The sequence below is a fragment of the Lepisosteus platostomus genome, chromosome 14 (genome assembly GCF_059453375.1).
Source record: "Lepisosteus platostomus isolate fLepPlt1 chromosome 14, fLepPlt1.hap1, whole genome shotgun sequence".
In the NCBI taxonomy this organism is placed as follows: Eukaryota; Metazoa; Chordata; class Actinopteri; order Semionotiformes; family Lepisosteidae; genus Lepisosteus; species Lepisosteus platostomus.
The window spans coordinates 39,346,414-39,369,054 of NC_142624.1; the positions used below are offsets into that span (position 1 = coordinate 39,346,414).

At 41.0% G+C, this 22,641-nt stretch overlaps 1 long non-coding RNA gene across 1 annotated transcript in view; it reads right to left on the reverse strand.

The window, feature by feature from the left end:
- LOC148649491 (uncharacterized) overlaps positions 1 to 22,641 on the reverse strand; it is a 42,705-nt gene that overhangs the window by 14,847 nt on the left and 5,217 nt on the right. The window contains exons 2-3 of the long non-coding RNA XR_015926371.1: positions 4,348 to 4,574; positions 2,554 to 2,705 (exon numbers count right to left, since the gene is read on the reverse strand). This is a non-coding gene — a long non-coding RNA (uncharacterized LOC148649491). The remainder of the gene's footprint in view (positions 1 to 2,553; positions 2,706 to 4,347; positions 4,575 to 22,641) is intronic.

Sequence of the window (22,641 nt, forward strand, 5' to 3'; positions counted from 1 at the left end):
TTTGAGAAACGTAACTTTTTGTCTGTTTTGTCATCTAACTAAAATGCATTTCAGTTCATCTAAAAGAGTGCGTTTTAGTCTGAGCATATTGAATACATTTCATTAAAAGCATCGCTGCATAGGTGAGGTGAGCAGGGCAGGCGATATAAACAACGGTACCTGTAACGACAGCCCGCATGGATGCTGTGTAGAATGTCACAGCACCACTGCAGGTGGGAGGCCCTTAGTGCAGAGGGATGAAGTGACCTCAGCACAGCAGCAGCAGCTGTACTGCTGTTCTGCTCCACCTCATCCTGATATTATTCGACCTCAGGAGCTCAGTAAGGCTGGTCCTGGTAATTACTGGGGCACCGCTAAGGAAAGCCAGACTGTGGCTGTGCGTGCTATCGTTAACCTGCAGGTGGCGCTCTTGTCTCTGGACGAGAATTTCTAAGCCGATGCAAGAGGATGGTGATCTGGGGCACTCTACTGTAAGAGGTGACATCCCTCGGAAGAGATGTCTCTCTGAGGACCTCACGGCACTTTTGGAAACTCCACATCCTGGAGTTTTCCTTACAAATTAAGGCTCCTCTGTAATTCAGCCAGTGAAGTGAAGCAGTTTCTCCCCTCTCCACCAGATCTGCTCTGCAGTGGTGCTGCCAGCACAAATTGACTCCCTGCATGCACATCATGATTATTTAAGCACCCAGGTCACTATTATCTAATTGTTACCAATGGAACCACTGGCTCATTCTTCCCTGCTTCTGAAAGGACAGGAGGTGCGTCATGACATTTGTGCTGGCAATGCAGTACCTGAAGGATTATCTTCATAAAATATGACACTTTATCTTCTTCCTTGTATTAAAGTGCAACAAAAGGAAATGACCTCGAAGGCAGGGCGTTGATCTCTACCTGTCAGAGCAGATTTCTCCCAGGGGATCTAGAAGATTAGGAGGCTTTCTTATCCCTGACAGCAGCTTCCTGGGCTTCAAAGTACTCATAAATGTGGTTGGACATTCAATGCAACTGTAGTGTGTCAAAGGACATGACATTACAAAGGAATCCAGAATACAATCAGGAAATCAGATCTGTTCTATATTTTTTATCTGATGCAGCACAAAAGGGGTTTCAAGGGAAGGTTCAAGGGAAAAAAATGTACCTCCCTTCAAAACATTTGGAAAATATGTCTAAATGAATAACTGTCTGTGAATCTGTGTGAGCCAATTAAAAATTAATTGTCTTCCCCTCACGTATTCTCAGTTTTCTGAAACTTGGATGAGTTTTGATCCTGTAAATGCTAATGTGAAAATGATGTTTGATGGCTTAAAGTCAAACAAAGACAGAAGATTGTAACATGCTGCTTGCAGACAGGGATCATGCACACTGCTAACATAAGAAACAAAGGCTACAAACAAAAGGAGGCCATTCAGCCCCTCTGTGAACATTGTACTGTAAAGTATAGCGTTAGATATAGACACACCGATATGGATTTCTATCGGAAATTATCTGGGATATTGGTGATCTTTACAGGTCTCCCCCTGGGGAATTTCAGTTTAATCTCACCCACGAGGCAGAAGAAAATCTTTACATAAACTTGGGAACTTCAGGGTATCATCAGCTCCAGATAAATAATGCAAAAGAGCTTCATTGAACCGTGAATTGCCAGGAACACAGCTGAAACCGAAGCCTGATAGATGCTGCCCCAATACTTTGTTTTCCCTATCACCTGGCGTTCAGCTCCAGTGTGTCCCCATCTGAACCCAGGTAGCGTGTCGGCTCACGTCAGTCCCAACATAGTTTGTACTCATTTGCTCCAGGTTTTCCTTTTTTTCAGGTGGAATGCATGCTGCTGTATTTTACATGCCATATTCTTGCAGTCATTTTAGTGTAGTAAATGCCACTTCTATTGGTAGTGCAAAAGCATGTAACTAAAGCAGGAACCTGCTAATTATTGATATTAAAAACAGAGTTTTTCAGTAGAGATCACAGACAAGCCACTGTACTTGGACTGTAGAGCTGCCAGTACCTCTGGTGGATGAGGAAATCATTTCAAAGGAGGAATAACATTGTGCATGACAATAAAAAATAACTACAGATTGTGTCCTTGCATTGAACGTATAAAATGTTATATTAAATCACAGAGTTAAGAGGCACAACATCTCAGTCCTCAGCAGGAAGGAGGCTGACAGGAAAAGGGGTCATTGTACCTTATTTTGCTTTCTTTCCCCACAACTGCATCTGTCTGCATTCAGATATCTTTAGACATCTAAAATTCACCAAGCAAGTAAACACTGTTTTTCTCTCACAGTGAGAAATAAGTCTGAATTCAGGTCCAAAGACACTGTCCAGTCAGGGTTGTGATCTTGACTGTGATAGCGCCTCTAACATCTAATAGACAGATGTACACAATCACATTTCAGCCAATATGTGTAGTATACCACTGACGCATGGCTAGGGCGTCCATCTCACCTGATCTGTTATACTCAGTCCAACAGTAAAGACAGTAAAGAGTTCATTTACTCAGAAATCAAGATGTGTGTGTCCACTGTTGTGAGGACACACACCAGAGCTCACCTGAACAGGGAAACCTAGAGCTGATGCCATTTTCAATCTGATAGCAATTCCTCCAGTTGCTCTGCCATTCCACACTACTTCATTCACACCAGTTCTTTGTTGCCATCTGCTGCTGTTGACTTGAGGAGCAGGAGTATTGAACCTCCTGGGTTCTGGGGGTTGAGACGACAGGCTGTGAGTATTTGAGATGTCTTTGCTTTGTTTGCTTTGATAAAGCTGGATCACAGATATTGTCAGCAATATGCCTTCAGTTCAATACACTGTCAGCATTCCCTATAGCATGCCTAAGCAAGCCGCCCTGTCCTGTTGCTCGCACACACTTCTGCAGTTCTTCTACAAATAGCTCATTTCAACAGCTTGATATGCTGAGCACTCAGCACATGACAAAATCTGTACCAGTTCGTCTTTAACAAATGAAACTGTCACAAAAAGATAGATTGAGATAACATTGTTCGAATAATTAACAGTTACTGGAAAGCAGCATTGGAATGTTGGGATAGCCATACCTGTCCAGAGTTATTATACTCCATGAATTTAGCAAATGTGAATATTGGTTCTGTCTGAAGGGAGTTCTGATTCTGCCTTGTGTATATAAATAATAGCCAGCAGCCACAGACAGTTGTTTTTCCCTTATTAGGACTCATCAGCGTGTCGGTGTCATAGCTGATGCCAAGCAGTGACGTCTGTCCGTTAGGGGTAGGAATATTAATGACCTCTTTGTTCAGTCACACCACTACAGGAGACCTAACCTGGGAAGGCGTTCATTCTTTTCAAGAGCTCCTGTAGAATCCCACAGAATTGTTTTTCCATGTTGTAGCAATTGATAAAACATTCCAGGTCTGGAATAATGCCATCCGCCGAACTACACGGGTATCTGAAAGGGCTTGAGCATCTCCACTACCTCTGAGTAATTTCTAATCTTGCGATAGACCCACCTCCCTGGAACACTGTTGCCATCTGCTGCTTTAGATTACTGAGCAGAAGCATATTCCCCTGTGATGCAGTAATCCTCTGCTAACCAGAAATCTAAGGCTTTTTTGTTGTCAATGACTGTATTTAATGATTCTGAGGAGGTCCTGTCCATTAAGCTTATTACACGCACAGCTGTATCTCTGGGTGGATGATTACACTGAGTCGCATTATATACTGCGCTGCATCCTTATCCAGAGATCAATATTATATGGTTATTCTTAGACTGGAAGCGTATGATGCTGAATGCAGACAAGAGGGAGTGGATCTTTCGGCATTCTTTCTCAACAGTGAAACGAGAAATATCTCCTCCTCATGATATAAAATGATATACAAGCTATGCTGTTAGTATGTTAGTATTCAGAGGTGTGCATATGATATTGATTCATATTATATAAGCCACATTAAAACCAATTGTATTATCATATTATTATATTATCATATAGGAACCAATGGTTATAGTAGTGGAAAATTATATATCAAATTTTGTTTCAATGCTGAAATGTTTCAGTCTCTTACTGGTAAACCAGTTGGTATGTGTTACTAAATATAATCCTGCTCCAAATTACAGTACAGATAAGTGTCGTTTCTCACATACGGGGCAATGAAAAGACTGCTGTAATGCTGTGAACACAATGTTACCATTTTTTCCTGTGTGCACAGCTCTGGAACAGTTTTGAGAGATAATGGATTTGACCCTGACCGTACAAAGCAACAACATGGCATGTTGTTCATTGGATCTGAAGTTAGGTCCTACATTAAGTCTGCTTTGCGTGTGAGTCCTGAAGACTGTGAAAAGAGCTTGATGTGAGGGGCTGGACTCACCTTTAAAACAAAGCAGCTCCCTCTCTTCTGGCTGCTAATGGTACTGACTTTTTGCACCCACTGCTTCCTGTGGCTTTACAACTATCCAGTTACTTCTTCTTTCATGCAGGAATCTGATATCCAACGATAGCAAGAAAAATGAACCTTGGGAAGCTGCAACATCGAGTGTTTTCAGAGCACAGGAATTCCTGTTGTCATGGAGTATTCTAGAATGAAGTTTCTACATGCTGTTGGCACGGAGAAATAAGCAAAACACGGTGATTAATTGTGCTTGGTTTTTAAACTTAAAAAAAATGTACAGAAATTGTAATAACTATGTTGTAACAGCAATCATCTGTTGAAATACAACACAACTTCGAAAGAGCACTCCATTAAATCATGTAGGCTATTTGTCTTTGTAGGTGTATTGTAATTAAATGTACTTATTAAAATCTAAATTGATTAATGCCAATTTAGATTTTGAGGAAGCAAGCCTTAAAAGGGGAAAAATGGTGCAGAAATATTCAAATGAGGTTGTACAGCTATTATACTTGTAGGCAGACAATTTGATTGGTTATTAATTATGTTAATTCTCCTTTAACTATCTATGTCTTTCTTTTCCATATCTGTGGTCTTCACTGGAGCAGAATTCATTATGAGACAATACTCTTCCTTGAGAGAAAAAGACCTATTGCCAATATCATTCTACACATGACTTTTAAATCCAATTAAAAAGAGGTCATGACCTTTCTATTTTTTACCTTAAAGAAGACAATTAAACTGGGAGTAAAGGTTCCTGTTTCACCTGGTGTGTTGAAATGCTTGGCAATATTTATGCAGTTTATTGTCAAACGTCTTCATAGGAATGCCTAATATGCAGCACTTTTTATGGGAAATCAAGTCTAAATCAAGCATAATGCTTGCACACAGCATTTGAATATCAGACCAACACTGCATAGAAAGGTATTGTGAGTTAAATATCTCTAATGTAATGCTTTAAATCACTGTTATTAAAATGAGCAGTAGAAGGCAGTCAGGAATTGGTCTTGTGCAGAAAACAAAACATCTCAAAGATTCTTCTGTAAAAATCTTAAGGGACTGATAGAGCTTTACCTCATTTAATTAGAGAACAGATGCCCTTACCCACTGGACACTGAAAGTCACAGCAGCATCTTCCTTTACTGATTTATTCCTACACCTGTCCAGTTTTAAAAAATGTATTCATAAAAAGAGAGAGATACAACCTCAAGAAGTAAAGTACAGTGTAAAAATGAAATTTTCCAAGTTTGCAGGTTTTCACAATTTTCCAGCATCATGTCTCTCACTGCTGAAGAGAGCGTCCATCTGGGTGACACATAGTGGCCCTCATTCTGCAGCAACCTACTCAGCAGGTCAGGCTGAGAGCTGAGAGATGACTTCGCCAGCTGAATTAAGGTTGAACTTTCGCTGGACCTGACTGTATAAGGTTAGAGTGGAATTCAGCCTGTTTTCCTTGATGTGACACATTCATAGATTTCAAGAGAAGCACAACACTGAGTTAGTTACCTTCACAACTTTGGTGGGAGCATTGTGCCCTCAGTTTTGTCAACAATAGCTTGACACAGGGTGCTGACTTCTCCATCGATGTCTGCCAGGGCGTCCTACTGTAGCTGTGGTTTTTCTTCAGCTCTGTCCAGCTTGTGCTGCTGTCCTGAACTCAGGCCTCCACGAGCTACAGTAGGTCATGCCCCAGTGCCAGGCCTGCACTTAACTCTGCTGACCGCAGCACCCGAAACCTCTCTCAGATTCTGCTGGGATCCCTCACAGCCGTTCCCGCAGCCTGCACCTCTTGGTCATCGCCCGCTGACAGTGTTCTTCCGGGCAATGTCTATCACTCTCCGGCCAAGATACAACACAAACATGAACTGACTCATTCTCCCACCCCACATCCCTGTCCCCTCCTCTTTCTCCCCTCTGGGCCCAGGCTTGCAACCCCACTGGCACCCTGGGCCCCAGCAGTTCAGAGCTCTATGTCAATAACATCAGCACACTTTGGATCCAGTGACGCCAGGAGAGGGAATGCAGAGACTCACAGGGCAGGTCCAACATAATTTTACGCAAGAGTACTAGAGGTCAACAGGCAGTACTCTTTTGAGAATAAAGGACAAACAGGAAGAGACTATTTTCCAGGAGAACATCTGGACACTCCCAAAACATGTGCAGAATCCTTCCATGAAACACAGACAAAATCCATTCTTCAGTCGTCTTTATTTATGGCAATATTATAAATTAGATCACCATTATAAATCCAATGTTCTCTTCGGTCTGTTATTGAAAAAGTCCGGATAAAATTACATTTGTCATTCATACTGTTTATTATTGTAACATTGAATCCTGCAAAAACACAATTTAAAGCACCATTGAGATGATGAGTGACACTGCAAAAATTTAATATTTGAAATGCATTTTTTAAGAAGTGACCAAGTGCCCTTTCTGTTTCTCTCCAATGACCAAGACTCTAGTATGAGTAGTATTTACTGTGACTTTGGTCCTAGAGTGGGTTGCAGGCTATCAAACTATAAAATAGTGGTGTATGATACTCAGAAAGAGTAAGGCTGAGCTCAGAACTGGACAGACATGTGGAAAATTGAATTGATTACAGCTGTTTTACTCTCTGAACTATAGAGAACTGATGCTAACACTTTAAGAATCATTCAACAAAGAAACTAGAAACAGGGCACAGAGATGGAAATTGAGGGAAAGTGCATTAATGTGATGGCAGGAGTGGTCTAATATATTGGCCACCAGATATGAGTGGCAATTGAAATTAAACCTTATTGACACAACAATTAACAATCTATGGGCAACCCAAGTTGTGGTTACAGCTGATAAATATTGCAGGATGCAAACCTCCCAAGATGGAGAAACACTGAATACATTGTTAAACAGGTAATATTGAAGGACATTCTCCTACTTTCCAAATGGTTTGCATATTTTACACGGGGGACTCATAGACTAGCAGATGTGAGAGGCTTGTTAGTTTCAGAGGCAAATTCTGCTCTAGTTGCAACTTGCTAGACAGGTGATGACATCCGGCAATCCGGTGGCAAAATGGTTATTTCGAGAAGCTGTAGATTTTCTTTTGAGAAAAGACAGAGTCCAGATTTGGTCTGAGGATGAAACAAAAAACGTCACGATGATCTAGAATGTGTCTGCTGTGCAGTCCTACTGAGTTGGAAAAAAATTAACAGAACGTTTGGCAGCATGGATGATAGTTAAAAGTTTTTTGGAATGCAAGTATGACTAAACTAGAAATATCACAGGTTTCACAGCTTTAAGACCAGCCAGTAAACGTTTTCTTTTCTCGTGTGGATTGTAGAGAAAAATACTTTAAAAATATATTTCACGGTCCCACAGGCTCCATGACAGGAAGTTAAATTGCCTACAGAATATGTAGAATTATCATTATTTGATAAGGAATTATTTTTTTCCCACTTTGAATAATATGCAGACATGATTCCTAAAATGCTTTTAATAAAACATTCCGCCACCGTATCGCTAATAAACTATATGATTACTTTGTGGACACTGGGTTCCAGTTGTTTAAGCTTCCTACTAGACTTTTGATTTTTAAACCTAGAAATCCATAATTAAAAATACCCCCCTCCACAGTCCCACTCCCACAAGATTCATTAAATTATTCGCGTGCACAGACCTGCAGCAACTTACACAACTCATTTCCCAATATACTTCATCTTTCAAACATGTGCGTATTCTGATTTGCAAAGGCATATTCTATTCATTTTTATATTGTTCAGTATAAATTGCCTAACAAAGAGGCAGCTCAATGGCAGCTGTCATTATGCATGCAGTAGGCAGTGTGAGTTGCATTGACTGACAGACAACATTGTGCTCTAATCCTTGAGAACCTCTGAATCTCCACAGAGTATGGGCTTTCACAGATACAGTCTGCGCAGAACTCAGACTGATACATTTTAATGACTTTTGAATGTGTGCAGGTCTAGTCATGCGCTTGGGTCATTGTCAGCATTTGCATTATTTCATACTAAAGCTCGGAATTATCACTTTTTCTCTGTAGCCTCTGTGTGCTTTTTATTATGTTACTAATCTGCAGCAGGCCTTGTGGAAGGTCTGCTTGCTACAAGGGTGATGCATTGCACCCAACAGCAGAAATCATCACAGCCTGGAGCATGGCTCAGGGGCTTGTCAAAAATAAGAAAAATTACTAAAATGTCCTGATATCTCCCTCGTTTCATTCGGACATTTGCAACTTGTCAGGAATGTTTGCTGTTGTTCCCTTGAACTGTTTTTGCTCTGAAAGTGTGGGAAGACTGTGGGGGCGGGCGGAGCACCTGTAAAAAGTCAGCGCCCCTAGCTGAGGGTCGGAAGCACCGGTGCGAGGTCAGCAGGGACCGAAAACAACACACAAAGTTCGAAAACATGGGACAAAAAACAAAAAGAAAGGTGCTGTAACATCGCGATCTCCGGGCTGGGCTTAGCCTATTTAACGGGGTCCAGCCTGGGAACAAGAAGAACCGCCGGCACAGCGGTGACCAGACTGGACTTGCGCTATTCAGCGGGGTCGAGTCTGGCAGGGCAGGGCGCACAAGGCCCAAAATACAACAAAAACTGTGTGTGTGTGAAAGGTGTATCTGCCCCGGTGAAAACACGCGACGGGACGGAACAGAAAAAAAGAAAAAGAACGCCTTACGCGGGTGCAATCCCCTCCGGGACTGCCGGTGTAAAACTCCCCCTTCCGGGGGTGGCCCTGCTCGTCCCGTCGGGGGGTGTCCAGTGTGCCTTTATAGGACCCGCCCAGCTGGGGCTCATCCTCTCGGAGCCGGGACAGCTGGGGCCACACAGGCGATCAACTTCTTCTATTGGTCTCTTGGAAGTCATGTTTTCAGAGGTCGGACATTATCTTTGGTGGGGCCATTCGTGTGTGCTTGTGGGGAAATGGTTCTTACTCCTGGCATTGGGCTGAATGAACCCACAGGGGGTCTCAGGATCACGTTCTCTGATGCTGAAGTGCAAATGTGTACAACATTAAAAATGATGTCCAGCTGTAGGCTTTAAAGTGTGGAGAATGAAACTGACTTCTCACTCTGGGCTGCCCTAAGGACCTGGTGGGACATTTTAAAGATGCACCACATGGCTGACAATCATGACCTTTGAGAGGAAAAAAGTCAAAGTACTGTCTTGAATTTCAGTCTAAATCATTTGATGCAACAGAACTAGTAAATAGGGATCCAGTGGTCTGTTAAACATGCTCAGGTTCAAACATGCTCATTTGCCTCCCAGTTTATTCAATATAAATTAAAGCTTGTCTTAGCAAAAAAATGCAAGTTTACAATCAGTAGTTGTTGCATAACTGAAAAACATGTAAGACCATTGGTACTGGTTATAATAAAAGAAAATCCAAGCAATATTTTTTTTCTAAAAACTAATTTCCTCTCACTCTGTAAATGTTTTGAGAATCAATGCTGCAGATCTAACACTTCACTGCTGAGTGGTCATCCCAAGGATAGTACTTTCTCTTACTATTTGGAAGTCACCCCGATAACAATCCAGTCAGTATCATTAATCATCATGGTGAAAGTCAGAGAGCGGTCAGGCAAAAGGTTATCGACCTTTGCAATGTACAGTACATGGCATCTATAAAAAATAGAAGCTGTACATCCCAGTTCCAATGGTTGTGTCCATCTTCAAGAGGTTCAAGACTAATAATGTGGTTGCCACCCTACCAAAAAAAAGGATGAAGAAAGTTGTGTCCCCAAATAAAAGTGGTTAATTGACAAGAGGCAATAGTTGGGCATTTTAAAAATAAATTCATTTTCTTTTAAGTCAAATTGGACCACATGGTATGGTTGCCTGAAACCCCAGTTAGGTGTTTTGACAATCTCTCCAGTAACAGATTAGCACAGAAATGTGAAACTCAGGTTGTAATAGATTCCAAAACGTATTGGAATCTATTTTAACCAAAAACATGGTTTCCTGTGTTTAGGAGCTCAAACTAGGTTGCAAATTTAAACTCTCCATTCGAATCACACCTCCAAATTTACTTTCAAATGGTTAAGGGAAATTCAACATTCACACAATTGTGATGGCTAACCAACTCAAATTAATCACCCCAATCTCTGAATTTAACAAAGCTGTGTGAGGAGCTGAAGGAGGAGTTGGAGGAGGAGCTTGTGTGAAGCTGAGAGAGGAGCTAGAGGCCATGTTGGAGGAGGGGCTACAGGAGGGGTGGGCGGGGGGAGGGGGCTTTAGGATGAGCTGTGGGCGGAGCTGGAGGAGGGGTTGGCGAGCTGGAGGCGGAGCTGGAGGCGGAACAGAGTAAAGGAGGAGCTTAAGGAGGGGCTGGAGGAGGAAATGAGGGAGAAGCTGAGGGAGGAGGTGTAAATGATTTTGAAAATGTTATATTTAAAAAAAAATTGGAATTAATTGTAACCTATGGTCAAGGCTTGTCTACAATATACTGACCTGTGAGGTGGATGTTTATTTAATGTGACTATGTCTGAGACAGAAAAATATAATATTCGGATCTCAGTTTGTAATATTAATTTTTGAATTAAACCTTTAATTCACTGTTTACCGACTTGGTTAAATACATTTTCCCTTCCTATGACGAACAGTTTCAGTTTCCATTTTCCACTGTAGTTTGCAAATGAGAGCATTTCGATTGATGTGGCGTGAGAGCATTCTTCACTTTCACTGCCTGCCACATCCTGTGTTTCACTCTGTGAATCTAATCAGTGCTAATTGCTGAGCCGTTGAACCCCCTAGGACTGCTCTTTAATTTAGCTTAACTGCTGTATAACCTAATTGTTAATTAACCAACAATTATTGATATAATTTCAACAGAAAAAGTTGATATATGAGACCCTGAGTTCAATTGGAACCTCAAGCCCAATATATTAGCATACTCATGAGGCATCTGGTGCTATATTCAAAATAGTAAACATTATGCATTTGTTTTCATGTAGAACAAAATTAAAATTACAGATGTGTCCATTTCACAGGAATGAAAATTATTCTCAATGCATTTGTAATCAAACAGACTAAGCAATAAATCCACACTGAGGGAAAGAAACTGTTCTCACTCTCTTTCTCAAACCGGTAATTATTATACAAAAAAGAACAGCATTCTGCTAAATTGAAGCTATTCATCATCTGGGACAGTGAGGAATCTGAAATTTATTCATTGTATTCACAATGCTGACTTTACCCACAAATCACACTGGCTTGATACATTTTTGTTTATGTTCATGCAGAATAATTAGAATTCAGAATAGCACACATTGGTAGACAAATGGTTTGCTTATAGTGGAGACTGGGACTCACTGCAACCAATTCAGACTGGTTTGCAGCAATGTCTAAAGCCTGTGATTAATTCATTCTGTTTTAACACAGATAAGCAGGAATGAATAATATCTTATATAATTTTCAACTAGACCATACATAGCTTTCCTGCCATAAACATTTCATTAAAAAGAATAAAATAGATAGATGGATACAGTGAATGGTCTGTGAATTGAATTTTCTGTTTATAGTACAGTTTGGGTTAACTTTGACGAGTGTAATACCGTCTGAATAAGAAAATAAAGAGCAAAGAAAACTGATTTCCTAAAAGCTACTGACTATCCAATTGATAAAAAGATGTATTCATTCATTCTGAAAGTATAAAGGTTTTTTTAAATCTCATAGATCACACAGTAAACAGCTGTTCATACACAGAGTCTTAAAATCAATGAATCACAGCATGCTGAAGGCGCTCCAGTGCTTCCCAAGAACATAAGACAGGTTACAAATGAAAGAAGGCTTTTCAGCTTATCTAGCTCATTGGGTTGCGAGTTGCTAATTGCTCCAAGGATCTCATTCAGCAGTTTCTTGAAAGAAGTCAGGGAATCAGCTTCATCCACATGGCTGGGCCGTGTGTTCCAGACCCCCACAACACTCAGAGTAAAGAAATGCCTTCTAGATTTTAAACATGCTCCCTCCTTAAATGAACCTAATCCTAGAAAGCCTCTGGTATTTGAGATCTAAGAGGTTTTTTTTATGGAAAGTTACCATACTCTGAAAAGAGCAGTAGAGTAAAGCCAACTTGCAGTTGGGAAAATATCGTGTTTTCTTAGTCAATTAAAGTTAATCTCTTGAAAGCTTTGTGAACAGGTTCAGTCAGTGTAAGGAAATCCCGTGATCGGCTATTCAGGAGGTAGTGCACTGCAGGAAAAGAGACAAATCCGTTCCTCGCAGTCAGTGCCTTTGTTATAGTTCCATTCTCTAAAGTTTAATTACATTACCCGCCCATCCTTGCTCTTAAGTGGTTAATTATGTCATCTGATCTATTACACTGGGAAGGAAGTGAACCTCCTGGGTGGGAACCATGTACTTTTCCTGTAAATTTAAACTTGATGTTACTAAGTATTTCACTCTGGGTTTCCAACAGCTCTTTTTTTTTGTGTCAGATCTGTTTGTCAGCTCAATGCGCCCATATTGTCTTTTTCCAGTTCTCATTTTGATTTGTGCTTTGTACGATACAACAGGAATTAAACTACTTAAAAATCACCATTGGCTTTATTCTACCTTGGGGATTCAGTGTCTTTAATCAGCATACAGCTGAGCTTACAGTAAGGGTAGAAGAACTTTCCCCAGGGTCATGTAGTTTCTCTGCTGCGCTTGCTGAGAAGGGAGCCCGCTGCATGCCTGAACTACCTTCAGGAAACTCTCGGGCAGTTGAGATCCAAGTCTGATAGCTGGCGCCTGGGATATGAGCTCATGATCTCTGGATGTGACAGGCTTCATTGAACCACTGCACTGGCACCACAGTAAAAAAAACAGACAAATTCTAAGTATTCCTGTTACTGGAAAAAAACAGCAAATTGGTCATGATAACTCTTGAGGACTGGTTTTTAACATTGTCATTAACAATTTCAGACCTCTTTTGCACACAAGTGGACTGTCTGGCCATCTGCTCCCAGCTGCCAGAGTTGTTTTGTCTGCAAATCGAAGGTTTACAACAGTTTTGTTTTTGAAACACAGCTGAAACTCGTCCAGATTGGCTGTCATTTAAACTAGAATCATTTTGGTCATTATCTCAGCTCACACATTTTTGAATAGCAAGTTCTTTGAAATTGCACCTCCCACGACGGACTGCTTGTCCTCCTGTTTTCTCACTTCTCACTCACTCTTTTGTAATTATTCTGCCTGTGGCCTGTAGCTCGCCAGCTGGGTTCTTTGCCAGCATCATTACTTTCTCTTACTACACAGTCGTCATGGTAAAGAGTACGAGACCGTCCTACTACCGAGCTCATTTTCCAGGAAAAAAAACTCCATTGTTCTTTGTTGCATTGTGATGATCAGTGATGTGCATTCAAACCAAAATATATGAGGTAGACGTGGTTCCAAAATGTGCAAAATGAGGAGTTGACTCATCCGTTTACTACAAATCATTCCTAAAGAAACTGTTTTAAAGATCGGATGTGTATGTGTTTGTCTTTGTGTGTTTATCATTTTGTATTTTTTATAATGATTCCTTACATGGTAAATACATACTGTACGTTAGGGAACATACAATACTCTGATGTACGTATGTATACTTGTTAAAACTATACTGCATGTCTGCTGCAAAATCTAGGGCCCAGCTCAAAGACTCCTGCGCTTACTATGCAATTCACAGAATGTTGCGCATATTTGTTGGACATAATCTACAGCGTTCCAACGGGTATTTTTGAAACTGTGTGCACAAATGGCACAATCTCTTTCTGATCCATCTGAAGTTCCGACCACAATAATTGCCTCAGTAAGTGATGCAATATGGTTGGGGATTAAAGCGAGCTGTAGCCGGGTGAAAGGGATACAAATGCATGGTGTCAAGATAAGTTTTCCCAGGCTGTGCTCATAATGGGCCATGACCCTGACCTCTGGGGCCTTGTCTTTTGGGGGTGAGATTGAACCAGCTCTTTCTACTTTTCCAGCCAACTGTAGCATGAAAAGAATGTCATTAGTACTAAACCTACTGACAAATTGAAGCAGTGTCTGTATTCTTCCAGAAAGGCTAGAAAGGAATATTTTTGGCTGCTTCCAGCCATCTGTTCACAATGATTTTAAATGAATGTAAACTTGATGCAGTGGCTTGGAAGTGTTGGTGGCTCTAACAGATGGGGACTTGAATTTTACTAAAATGTAATGTTTTTTTTTTGGACCACGGAATTTTTCAATGCACATTTATTGCGAATTACTTTTTTTTTAAATGGGTGAAGCTTTTAAAATACACAGAGCTCACTGATACAGTCTGTATTTCTTTTAAAATCAGTCATTTCCAACAGGGTGCGAAACAGTGTTGGCAGCCTGATCTTGTTAAGTTGTTGTTACGTGCTGACTTGAGGGTCCTGAATTTTCATTGAAGGGCAGTAATAAGATAAAATAAATGTGTATTATTTACATTTCTCTCCCTCTCATTTACAGCACCATGCAGATCAGCGTGGGCAAGGCATGCCATGCATAAGCCATTTTGCACATCTGTCATCAAGTAACAGCTGAGATCAGAAAAGGCACATTTTTCATGTTTTCAATGTCCGTTGCGTTGCCTCATCTTAACGATTCGGTATGACTGATAATTTAAAAGAGAACCTCTCAGCTTCCTCTCAGGAAGGAACAAGGGCTTGTTTTGGATGTTACGAGCCAAAAGCAAATGTAGCTAATGAGCCACCAGGGACCCCCGGGGCTGGCGGCAGAGATGAGGCTTTTAGCAGCGTGTTTGACTGGGGGATCGCATTCCGGCGCTGGGGCCTGCAGCAACGTCAATAACGAGGAGAGCATGCGAGCCCCTCAGCCCGGAAGCAGGAGACTGAGCCCGTGTGTGAGGACCGTGTCACGGACAGCATCACAACCAGCACCTGCACACTAATTCATCAATCGCCACTCCTCACGCTCTTCCCTGTTTATACCCTCTCGCTCCACTCAGTCCCCGCTCACTAGTGAGAATAACCTCTGGCTTTCTCCTGTGCGCGTTTAATACTCTCGACCCGATTCCTGGTGACCCCGCCTTGTTTTTCCCCCGGCTTCGGCTTGGTCCCGCCTCTCGTTTTGGATGTGGATGCTCTCGACCTGACTCCTGTGATACCCGACCTGGCTCTTCTACCACCACAACGACTTTTGCCTTTTGCCCTTGGGATCTGAACACCAAACACTAGCTGCCCACAGACTCAGCGCCGCATAGGGTCCAACCAGGCGCTCTGAAGGACAGCCCTGACAGACCAGGTGCGGGAAGCGAGCGAGGTTTGGCCAGGGAGAGGGGGAGAAACAGATCCCTCTGGTGTGAAGCCTCCTAGAGGTCAACAGAATAAGGCCATTTCCCATTACATCCTGATTACAGAACAATATTAAACCCTTTTACAATAAACACATGAATTTGTGAAAAATCAGTTCGATCGCTGTGTCTCTTGCATTCATATTCCGTTTCAGGGTGGGTGCTTATGGGCAACACGGTGAAATTAATTTATCTTGGAAATAACTGGCTTACACACTAGTCTGGATTTGTCTCTTCAGTCCTTCAGGTTATTGGAGAGTGGGTATAACTGGGATACCATAGTATATCTTGTGTCCTGCTTATGTGTCACTGTGCTATTGGCTCCCGTGTGCATCACGTGATAAAGAGAAAATGAGGAACAGCTGCTTTTGAACAATATAAAGAGTTTGTACATTGACTGTTTGGGCTGCATGAGTGCCCTTATGATAATCATCGTGCATACATATGGTCAGCATTACCACTTTCCTCGGCAGATCATATTAAATCTGTTAAGATGCAGACTCTCACCAAATTGCCTTTTCTTCTTTAGCGCATTCCAGGATCAAAGATTTGTTACAAATACTTTTTTGATCAAATAATTTCTTCTTTCATCTGGAACAATAAGCCTCCGCCTATCCAGAAAATATTCCTTTCCCGGAAGTCCTCATCTGAGGGATAGTGCCTCCTATTGCACAGGGTCCCTGGCACGTTAGTTTCACATTCAGATCCTGAGTGAAGAGCGTCACCTACTGGTCCACCATTTACTATAGCAACCCAGCGTGCAGAGCTACCGAGACCTGACAAGATCAGGCCGAAGAACAGCAATGCTGCAGTACTGGGTTCATTCTCAGGGCCTCCTTCCTTACACATGGAGGCATCAGCTTATCCATCATCCTATCCTTGCGCTCTCCAATGAGACAGGTCCCTGCTGATCAGGCCTGTTCTAGGCTGTGACATGTAGAAGCCAATTCTACCTCCTGTTGATGATACTGTATTTTGTATCTGGCATAGGAACAGCATTGCATCTGTCAATGACGTGTGCACAAGCAATGCTTTTGCCTCTTTTTCTCAGCTCTCACTAAATCATAACTTCTTAAAGAAATTTCTTTCCATTTGTACAGGTCTGTAGATTTGTTTGCAACACAATGACTCACTTTCCCCTGATACCCTTAAAATCTGATATTGAATTCCAAACTCAGTCGCGAACAGTGGTGTCATTTCCAAAAATTTGGCACAGGACTGCCCCTTACTTTTTTGTAAAAGTCATGGGAACAGGAGCTGGTAATTAATGTTGCAGTTTAAAGTTGGAAATCAACACAATCTTGCATACACACCTCTCCAGTCTCTACCAGAGACTTTCTAACACATTAAGATAGCCAATTTAAACAAATGTGCAAGATGCTCTAAAATGAATCTGACCGTAGACCCAGTACGAGTCAGATGTGAGTGGGCTCCTGCTACTCTAATGTTTAGAACTAGTCTTTTGTTGGTATGGATCTCCATTTCTTAAACGTTTAACCATCTGCTGTCTGTCCCCCTTGATCGTACAGTACCCCTCTCTTACTGCCCGCATGTCTCATCCTCTTAACACTGGCAGTGGGCCACCCCACTCTCATCTGCACGGTGGATGAGAGATGTTGTCCAACATGCTCCCTTAATCTAGGAAGAATGAAAGGCACACTACGAGGCTCCGAGGAGAAATTGAATCGGAATTCTTTTTTATATTAAATCAACCAGCTGAAACTCTCACTTGTTATCTAATCCACTGAATTTGTTAAAGGGACAGAGGCCTACAGTCCTCCTTTCCATATCTCCTATTACTCAGGGCTATCGTCAGAAAGCCATAACCACAAAGACGCTATTTCAAATTCTACTTACTGCTATTTATTAACACATTTATTTACTGTATCCTTTGGCTCATTGCTGTTATAATATGAGCAAGACCTTTGCTTCTTCTTTCTTTTTTCTTCTCTCTGTTCTGCTTCTTGTACAAAATGTGTGTGTTCACCAGAATATTTGACACTTTTTGTTGTCTGTGCCGTACGAAATCTTATAAAAAAAGGTCAGATGACATATTTTTACATTTTCTGTGTATGGTATTGTAACAGGCTTGTGAAATTTGACCCCAAAGGGAACAGGGTCATTCCAAGGAATTCAAAATGTCCTTGATTACTTTTTGACAAGGTAAGGGCTTTAAATGTAATTGTAAATTATTGTAAAGACTGGACAGCAGCGCCGTTGAATCTGAGATGTGATTCAATCCGAATAAAGCAGTGAGTCTAACAGGGAACTCCTATGCACTTGAAGTCTAGCATACACCTTTTTTCATTATTTATCATTCTATGTTGTGGCAATTTAAAGATTCATCTCTTCAATTCTCTCACTTTTTACATTAAGATTGAAAATGCTATTGGCGGCTTTCAGGATTTAAGCGTTTGGCAGAAGGCTGGGCGGCATTATTCAAATCTACTGCCATGAAAAAGATTGGTCTCAGGCCGTGCATACTGACCTGAGGGAAAAGCCATTGTAGACCAACCACATTTATAACTTCCAACGATATTATAAGGTTTCTGTAATTTAAAATGTAATCCCCACCTCAGGGTCAGTAGCAACAGGCTGGAGATAATGAAGCAAAGGGAGAGTACTGTACGTGATGAAATCTGACTTCTTCCTTGAAAATGATATTCTGCACTGAGCAAATATACACTCCGACCAGCAAGAACAGTGTTACAGAATAAACACAGACTCCAAGCCTCTTTAATTAGAATAAGATGGTCCATATTTGAGAAACAATATTTTCTTTCATAAACTTCTATAATTTTGTAAGATTGTGGAATAAATATTTAATTTTTGCTCAAGGCTGTGCTTCTTCCTGTGGATAATGACAGATTGCATTATTGCCTTATACTTCCTGGACATCTCATTTAATTATTTCTCTATTGAACTTAGCACAAAATATACCTAAGACCCAAACCTTACCTAATTTAAAATCAAACTTCTTTTCTTCTTTCATGAGGAACTGGTGGCACATGTGGTGTATCTTAGCAAAACGTGATTTTTAAAATGAGGAATATGACTTAAGATAAATAATTTCTTTTCAAGTTTCCCTGAAAGCAATATCTCTCTCAGCACAGCAGGAGGACTACTGAACTGTAGTTTACACAGAAGGTCATGCACACCTCTTATTAAAGGCGGAGCATGAGGAGAAGAAGCAAGCAGAGACAAGAACTGCCGACCAGCTCAGAAAGACCCACAGGAGCCATGAAAGATAAACAGCTGCACAGTGTTGGTCAGCTTTCTTCTAAAAACTCAGACTCTGGCAGAATTAATCTTGATATCCCTTCAGAACCAGTGCCAAGATGATCGAATTCATCACACACTTGTATCTTGTAATGGTAGGAGGCAGACATTATTCTTTGACACTTATTTATCAAAGTGGAATCCACAAGCACAAAAGTGAAGGGGAAACTAAAAAGCTCCAGTACTTTGTAGGCCTGCCATGGGTCCAGCTTTCTGGACGTATTTTAGGAATTTTTATTAACATTGTTCACACCTACGGAAAATACACAGAAATGCAAGCAGATGACAAGCTTCTGAGGTGAACCCCGTTGAATCCTAGAAGATTTCACTACAACTGACGTACTTCTCAAGAAAATAAAAGACAATTTCCTTCCTGCCTGCCTGCCTGCCTGCCTGGATGTCCTGCTCTATCTACTTCACTGCGGTCTGCAGATGTCAGGGTTCGCCAGATACATCCTGCATCCCTGGGTTAGATAAGCAAGCCTGAGGGGTTTGAGAAAGCCCTGCGTAGCCTGCAGTAGGCTACAGTGCAGTGACACTCTACTTTTCTCCTCAGTCTTAGTTTCATTATTTGGAATCTCAGAAATGATTTAAATTAAATATTGAATGCATAAATTAGATATGCACAGATTAGTCTTAAAATATTCATTAAGTCCCAGATTCGAATGCGCCTCACATTATCATACTGCTCTGAAGAGGCTCAGATCTGTTACGCTCACCAGGATGCACTTTTAGAAGTCCCAGGCCTTTAATTGCTCCAGTCCTTTTATTATAATTGGTAATGAGAACCAAGTCCTGCTGCCTTTAGATCTGATGCAGGGCTGTGAGAAGCAAGTGTTTTTTGGCAACACAACCTGGACTTCAGGCCACCAGGATGCTGGGATGCAGGGCCCTAATGACTCTCCACATTCTCACAGCAGGACTCCTACACAGGACCGGAATGGATTAAATTGCAGAAATCTCAGCCTTTCCATTGAAATGATGGTGAAAACTGCTGTGGTATGAACTGCCGAACCCCCAAAGAAGTGTGCCTTAAAAGTACACTTAAACATGTTTATAAAGTAACATTTAAAAACAAAATGCCTCTAAAATGTCTTATTTAATACTATAAATAAACATTTACATTCTGTACAAACTCTTTTCCATTGCTAAACTGGACAATGCTCAGAACAGCATACCCAGGACTACAACAGCGGATCTTATCTGGGAATTGAACCTTCAGAAACAGGTCCAGAACACTAATCTACAGCACTTATACAGTAAGAATAACGATCCTGCTACAATGTTACTGAAGGTGATCATTTATACTTGTACATATCTTCTAGACAAGCAGGAATGACATTTATGCAGTTTGTAAAACCCCTTCACTTAGAATATCTGAATACACCAGTCCCTGCAATCTCCTGTAAAACTGCTTGACCAAACATAAACTTATCATGTCATAACTTTTAATAGGCATGTCAAATAAAATTACACTGCAATAACAACAGAAAGGAAAAAATAGGCAACTTTCTTTGGGTTAGTTCTGAATTAATAATAATATGCAAATGCATGCATTCAGCTAATTTTCTTTTTGTATTTTTTTTGCAACCAATTAGAAACAATTCAATGAGCAGTTTTGCAGAAATTAATGAACAGAAAGCCCATTATCCTAATCAGTCTCAGTCTTAGATGTTTAGTTGATAAGTACTACAATTGAAATGTTCATTTTTTATTACATGTGGCATGGTACACTGCCTTCTCAATTTTTATGCAGTTTGACACAAGACATCTCATTTAAAAATACCCCACTGGCTGGTTTGTTTAGTGAGATGTAAGCAATAGCAAACAACAGTTAATTTCACTTTTCATTGTCTTTAATATCATTGTGCCAAGACAAGACACTTTCCAATGGAAACGTACAAACTCTATGTGTTCCTTCTCTATCCCAGCTTCTTTAGCTTATCTAAATGTTTTTCAGCTTTTAACAGTCAATAACTGTTAATAGGAACTAAAATCATTAACCAATTAAAAATAACTGTTTTGCTGCTGGTCCTAGGAATTTTAAGTGAAGGAGTTAGAAGTACTGTCACCCATGTACCAGTGCCTAATTAGCCAAATTAGTGTTTTAATTGAGGTGTGACAGTCCACACATAATGAAGCCGTCTTAAAGAAGAGTAAGGTCACTCGGTTGGGTTAGAAGTTAGTGGCTTTCTGTTCCTCCTACAACCCCTTCATAAAGGGTGCAGGGAGAAGCACAGAAAGCTTACCCACTACCAGCAAAGCATACATATCATATCTTTTATATTTAGTTACCTTTCACAGATTCAGCATGTTTCCTCACTAATGCACACTAAATTAAGGAAAAAAACACGAGAAGCATTTTTAAACTTCAATTTACAACGCACCTCTGACTCTTCTGGCCTCTGGATCATTACACAGTTTGAACTGAATAATAAAAACTGGTCAGACTGCATGGCTACCAGAAGTGTAATTACTACCCAGGACCTCTCTTCAGAGTTTCAGTATGGTTATCCGTACTGTTTGAAATTGCATGTCTCTCAGACGCTTACGGGTAAAATCAAAGAATGACCTTTTCCTACCCCCTTTTCTTACTCCTTTTGTGTTATGATTTTCACAACTCTGCTTTAATAATAATAATAATAATAATAATAATAATAATAATAATAATAATAATAATAATTGCTTACACTTATATAGCGCTTTTCTGGACACTCCACTCAAAGCGCTTTACAGGTAATGGGGATCCCCTCCACCACCACCAATGTGCCACACCTGGATGATGTGACGGCAGCCATAGTGCGCCAGAACGCTCCCCACACATCAGCTATTAGTGGGGAGGAGAACAGAGTGATGAAGCCAATTCATAGATGGGGATTATTAGGAGGCTATGATTGGTAAGGGCCAATGGGAATCTCAGGCGGTGTGTCTGAAACCCCATTTAAAGTGCTGTCCTTCTTCTCTTATAGACAGAAAGAGGATGCATTGGCATTTTAGAAATCCCTTTCAACCCGCTGTCAGAGGTCAAAACAGTTCCCAACTATCCGCTGGTCATGATGGACAGGGGCAGTTGATGGATGGTAACCCTTAGTACATTTATAGCAGGGATCACATTGGAACCACCTAACCTCTCATAATTTCACTCACCCTTTTACAGTGGAGGTGATAAGGTGTCCATTCACATGATAATATTTATGAGTGAGTTTTGGCCATTTTTTTCCATACCACAGTTCTCATGATTTGAACATTGCTGGTGAGTGCTCTGCCTCAGTGTTCACTGTTCAACGCAGTCTGGGGTGCCTTCTGTGTGGAGTCTTGCGTGTGCTCTGCAGTCCTGATGGTCCTGATATGGTTACATGCAAGTGAAGGTTATCTGTCTTGATAACACACAGTAAACGATATGACAGAGATGGAGAGGAGATGCTTCACATTGCACTGCAAAGGTGACACATTCGGTAGCTGCACATTCATACAACTGTCTTGAGCTGAAGTCATTAAATCACCCACTCTTGCTATGTAGCCTTGCCAAATGCTTCGTGTGAGGAAGGAGATTACAGCGGCGCAGAGTGGCCTGTAGTATGCTTGTCAACTGGGTTCCTTTATAATATCTCTGGACACTGAGAATGGCTGTTGAAAACATTGTTTAATGACTTTTACAAGAATATCAATGACATGCGCTTGCATCTTAGTTCAGGCTGTGCGTTCTGAAACGCCCTCCTTCATAT